General features: G+C 43.8%; 1 long non-coding RNA gene across 1 annotated transcript; it reads right to left on the bottom strand.

Moving 5' to 3' along the window:
- Positions 1-1,002: 1,002 nt before the first annotated feature.
- On the bottom strand, positions 1,003-3,851 carry LOC306924809. The gene is made up of 3 exons (XR_013790212.1): positions 3,300-3,851; positions 2,988-3,046; positions 1,003-1,183 (listed from the first exon to the last, which is right to left on the bottom strand). It is a non-coding gene; the product is annotated as an uncharacterized lncRNA (long non-coding RNA).
- Between the last annotated feature and the right edge of the window lie 2,435 nt (positions 3,852-6,286).

Raw genomic sequence — 6,286 nt, 5'->3', positions numbered from 1 at the left:
CAGTTCGACCGCAATCTAATGGAAGAATTGACGCGGATCATCATCATCGAAGCAGAACAAAGGTATGTCGTAATAAACTAAAACTACGACCACATGCATTTCCTTTCAAAATACATGGTTGTTGTTACACGTGGTTGTTGTTGTGATGTCTATAAATTAATTTGACATGCCGAGTGTCTCTGATGCTTACAGCTAAAGACCTTTTTTGCTGTTTGTAACTGGAACACCCTCCACATAAACACCACCATTTTTCCTAGCTCTGATCCATAGCCCTGCAGAAGGCTATGGACCAGAGCTACATTTTTCCATATCAAGCTTCAAACCAAACATAAAAGCATTTAAAACCGGGAAAGCATCTGTATTAGCATTGGCTATTCAAAAATAGCAGATATACAAGCTCAGTGCGTCACTTGGTGCCGTGCTGCGAGCTTGTATACATTTGCTATTTTTCAACATTTTTGCAAAAATGAAAAACCTTATTGTTTACCATATTGTCTCATGATTGGTCAGATAGGCCCATAATTGCATAATACTTTATTTGATGCAGGAGCTGAGGTCTCGGTGGCTGTCTTCGACTCAAGAGATGAAGAAGTGGCTTTCAAGGAACTCCCATGAAGTATACAGTATATTATATAGATACAATTTACTTTGTATGTTGCTGTTGTACACAATCTGGATTGATAAATCAATGTACTACTCCTAAGCCTTTACCAATATTGTCGTGCTTTTACTGAAGTACATTTTCAATTCTGGACTTTTACTTGTAACAGAGTATTTCTATATAGCAATATTGATACTTTACAAACTTTGCCTGTGTGGCCTTATTTTTTAAACCTTATGTTACAGTACAATAAAACACATTCACTTATTTCCATTGTGGTCTTGTTTGCATTCAGATGTGAATGAGTATTAGGAATTGGTCAAAATGTATAAATACCATACGCCTACATGAGATAAAATAAAACAAACTTGTCATCAAATCAACTATCTTTTAATAGTACTGATTTACATAAATCTACAGATATATATATAAAAACAGGGGTCTATGGTTGAACTGGAAACTAACAAACTAGATGTTCTATAGTCAGAGGTCACTGAGGCAGGTGGTTTTTCAGGCTTTCTGCATGATGACACGTCACTGGAGCTGCTTCTGGCCGAGACAGGACAGGAGCAGACGCACATGCTGTGGTGAGAGAAGACGTAGAGTCAGTAATGGTGAAAGCACTCAAGGATTACTGGAATGGACGATTGAGTGTGTAGGCTATGTACAGTATGTTTCTTTACTGATCAAATTAGTAGGTAGGCTACAACTGAGTATTACATATCAATCATAATAATAAGCAGACTTGGCAACCTGACTAGAAAGTAACAGTACAGTAAAGAACTTGGGGGTCATTATTCTGAATTTAATTTTAATTCACACAATCATGTTACCAAGATTGCCTTTTTCACCTTTAGAAATATTGTATGAATCGGAGCCTGTCAGTCATTAGATGATGCAAAAACACTGATCCACGCAGTTGTTTTTTCTGGGCTTGATTACTGCAATGCACTTTATTCTGGACTGCCAAAGAAAACAACTGACCGATTACAACTTGCGGCAGCCAGAGTTTTAACTAAAACTAAGAGTGTCACGGCATTGGCTTCCGGTTGTTTTTAGGATTGATTTTACAATTATTGGTCTGCATCTGTGACCTTCCGACCTACATGACTGCCTGCCTAGATATGTCCCAAACCACCCCCTCAGGTCCTCACAGCTGGCTTGCTCGATGTGCCTAACAAATGGCAACAAAAAAACACAGTGAAGCAGTTTTCAGCTTCTACGGGCCGACGGCGTGGAACAAACTCCCACTGTACCTTTGACAGCAGTCTCTAGACATTTTAAAGCACAGCTCAAGACCACCTTATACACTCTTGCTTTTAGATTTATTCATGTCCTCACTATTGCATTACTGCCATTTCAATGTTTTATGCCTTGCGTTTCTTTTTTTTCACCATTGCTCTGTAAAGCACTTTGAGCTGCATTGCATGTCATGAAAGGTGCGATACAAATAGTTTTATTATTATTCAGTGCAAGGCACTTTGCTTGTGTAATTTGTACAATGTTGTCATCCGTTTTATAGTTTGTTGATTACTTTTGATGCAGTAATGATCTTCTTTTTTCTTTTGAGATATTACAAAAGGTTAAAAGTCAATTCACTGTCATCTAGTGTGATTTACAGATACAATTCAATACTACAGTGTGAAACCGTCTGTGTGAGACACAGTAGGCCTATAGTATAAATGACAGTATATTTACTACATTTTACAGGACTTTGGTTGACCACTGACTGGTCTTTGTAAAAGCATATATAAATATATGAACCTTTATTGTCTCCACCAGGCCGAAGGCATGGGGAGAGAGTATGTTTTGCACTCCGTCCGTGTGTGTGTGTGTCCGTGTGTCCGTGTGTCCTTCCGTCCGTCCGTTACCAGCTAATCTCCGGCACCGTTAACCCGGTCGATGCCAAACTTTGCACACACACTCCCTGGATGCCAACGATGAACCTCTGCCCTGCATTTTCCAGAACGGCCTGTTATAGCGCCACCATGAGGCAGCTTTTCACATTGTTTACCTAAAACTGCACCGATCTGCGTGAAACATTGCATGCACACTCCCTAGAGGCCAAGGACAAACCTTTCACCTGCATTTTCCGCATCTGCCTTTTATAGCGCCACCAGGAGGCCGACTTTTGTAAAACACATTTTTTGATATTACTCCTCCAGATTCTGTCCAAAAATCTCACAAATCGTTACACAGTATCTCTATGGCCATGTGCTCAAGTCGGATCTGTCCGATATTTCATATTCCATCCTAATTGGCTATAATTGGCTTTCACAGTTTGCAAGATTGCCCCGTTTTGCGTTTTCTAGGGGGTCAAACAAAATACAGCAAATACAGTAATGTGCTTTATGTATAAAGTTTGAGTTGAGTATGTATGGCTCACCATCAGTCCATCAAAGACATCTTCAGCTTCATCAGCCTTCTGTACCCATCTGGGCTGACCTAATGGACACAGGTATAACACTTGAATGTTTACATTGCTAGCCCTGAAACATACGAGCCCATGGCTAACATTGCTTCAGATGGCATGCCATACAGTTTTGAATTGAATTAATGAATAGTTGAACGAATAGAAGATGTTTGGACCGAAAAGTTGTAGGCTGAAGCCGTGCCTAGCCTCTGACACTTTATGTAAACAATACGGTGTGGCGACACACACGTACACAAATAAGCTGTAAATACATTGAACACTTACTTCAATCTGAATGTCCCTCTTCGTCCATCGGGCTTCGGTTGCAACTTCCAGTTTATTTAGGCATCCTGAACGCAGGTTCCCAGTAACACAGTCAACAAACACTATCTGGGCAGAAAAAAACTTTTCCTGGGCAGAAAGGTTTGCATGTGCGACGCACTGGACCAGGGAAAGCTACTAGCTAGGTCGCTCCAGCAGGCAACAGTCCACACATCCAGATGCAGCAACTAGCAGCTGCTCTTGTCCCCGTCACTGCATTTCTTCCTCCGTATATTTCTGGTTCATATAACGACCCTAACGCAGATTCTGCCAATATGTGTAAGGGAAAAATCCCCTGGAGCAGCCATACTGACTCGTTTTCGTTTGTTGTTGTGTAGACAGGGGTGTCCTTCGCGGCTAGGCTAGCTACGGCAAGCCTACCTGTCCATTGTCCCTGTAGTTTCTGAAAGCCTACCGAGTGTCCACCACCTACGTCATTTTTGGACAAATACGTACATGGTGGACAGCTTTGGAAGTGCGCCCACGGAGCTACAGAACACCAATGATAATAAACGGGCGCATTTTAGCATATATGCTAATGATTAAAAACACACAGACTAGGTTGAATAGTGGCGAAGTGGTCCTTTAAGCAAAAAGTGGTTCATCTTACCCCGTTCTCCCCTACCGTTTTGATAATTTCATGTACTGTATGTTTGATTCATAAATCCATCCTATACCCACTAAAACCATGCCACTTTTATTAACTGTGAGTGTCTGTGATTAAATTAATTCTAATGCTGTCCTTATTTCAGCCCATCTTGCTATTCTGTCCAGTGAAGTGGAGGAACTGAAAGGACTGAATGCAGGTGTTATACCTTCATGTTTTTGTTTTGTTTGTTTGTTTTTAGATGCATGTGAACAATAGCCATGTAATGTATCCATTTGGCCAATCATACGGTTCACTGTCTGTAGCTCAACAGTCAGTGTGAGGGCTGGCCAGGAGATGTCTATGAACTGCAGCTCAACAGTCAGTGTGAGGGCTGGCCAGGAGATGTCTATGAACTGCAGCTCAACAGTCAGTGTGAGGGCTGGCCAGGAGATGTCTATGAACTGCAGCTCAACAGTCAGTGTGAGGGCTGGCCAGGAGATGTCTATGAACTGCAGCTCAACAGTCAGTGTGAGGGCTGGCCAGGAGATGTCTATGAACTGCAGCTCAACAGTCAGTGTGAGGGCTGGCCAGGAGATGTCTATGAACTGCAGCTCAGCAGTCAGTGTGAGGGCTGGCCAGGAGATGTCTATGAACTGCAGCTCAACAGTCAGTGTGAGGGCTGGCCAGGAGATGTCTATGAACTGCAGCTCAACAGTCAGTGTGAGGGCTGGCCAGGAGATGTCTATGAACTGCAGCTCAGCAGTCAGTGTGAGGGCTGGCCAGGAGATGTCTATGAACTGCAGCTCAACAGTCAGTGTGAGGGCTGGCCAGGAGATGTCTATGAACTGCAGCTCAGCAGTCAGTGTGAGGGCTGGCCAGGAGATGTCTATGAACTGTAGCTCAACAGTCAGTGTGAGGGCTGGGCAGGAGATGTCTATGAACTGCAGCTCAACAGTCAGTGTGAGGGCTGGCCAGGAGATGTCTATGAACTGCAGCTCAACAGTCAGTGTGAGGGCTGGCCAGGAGATGTCTATGAACTGTCTGCAGCTCAACAGTCAGTGTGAGGGCTGGCCAGGAGATGTCTATGAACTGTCTGCAGCTCAACAGTCAGTGTGAGGGCTGGCCAGGAGATGTCTATGAACTGTCTGCAGCTCAACAGTCAGTGTGAGGGCTGGCCAGGAGATGTCTATGAACTGCAGCTCAACAGTCAGTGTGAGGGCTGGCCAGGAGATGTCTATGAACTGCAGCTCAACAGTCAGTGTGAGGGCTGGCCAGGAGATGTCTATGAACTGCAGCTCAACAGTCAGTGTGAGGGCTGGCCAGGAGATGTCTATGAACTGCAGCTCAACAGTCAGTGTGAGGGCTGGCCAGGAGATGTCTATGAACTGCAGCTCAACAGTCAGTGTGAGGGCTGGCCAGGAGATGTCTATGAACTGCAGCTCAACAGTCAGTGTGAGGGCTGGCCAGGAGATGTCTATGAACTGCAGCTCAACAGTCAGTGTGAGGGCTGGCCAGGAGATGTCTATGAACTGCAGCTCAACAGTCAGTGTGAGGGCTGGGCAGGAGATGTCTATGAACTGCAGCTCAACAGTCAGTGTGAGGGCTGGGCAGGAGATGTCTATGAACTGCAGCTCAACAGTCAGTGTGAGGGCTGGCCAGGAGATGTCTATGAACTGCAGCTCAGCAGTCAGTGTGAGGGCTGGCCAGGAGATGTCTATGAACTGCAGCTCAACAGTCAGTGTGAGGGCTGGCCAGGAGATGTCTATGAACTGCAGCTCAACAGTCAGTGTGAGGGCTGGCCAGGAGATGTCTATGAACTGCTGGCCAGGAGATGTCTATGAACTGCATTTAAAAGGTTTGAAGGCCATTGTTTATAATAATCTAAATTTAAAACTGAACATTAATGCTGTTAAAGAAACAGTATGTTCCCCATGCAGATATGCAAACAACACAATTATCAGCAACAAGGGACTAAATTAACAACAAGGGACTAAATTAACAACAAGGGACTAAATTAACAACAAGGGACTAAATTAACAACAAGGGACTAAATTAACAACAAGGGACTAAATTAGTTTCACTCCTATTCCACCAAAATGTGGAACGCCCTACCAACAGTCATTAAGACATGCGAATCCCTTGACTCCTTCAAAACCGCTCTCAAAGGGCACCTACGGACGGCTGCAATTCGAAACTGGCCCCCGTAAAATCTGAACCCCCCCCCACCCCTTTCCCCCCTCACTGTATATGTTTCTTTTCCCTTTTTACCTCCTTTATGATGAATTCCTGTTCTGTTCTTTGACTATATAGAAGTGTCTATTTGTACGTCTCTAAATGTTTTGATGAATTGAACAAGGTGGAC

This window comes from Electrona antarctica (genome assembly GCF_951216825.1).
Source record: "Electrona antarctica genome assembly, chromosome: 6".
In the NCBI taxonomy this organism is placed as follows: Eukaryota; Metazoa; Chordata; class Actinopteri; order Myctophiformes; family Myctophidae; genus Electrona; species Electrona antarctica.
The sequence above is the reverse complement of the archived record's forward strand: the minus strand, read 5'-3'. Positions and strand labels throughout refer to the sequence as shown.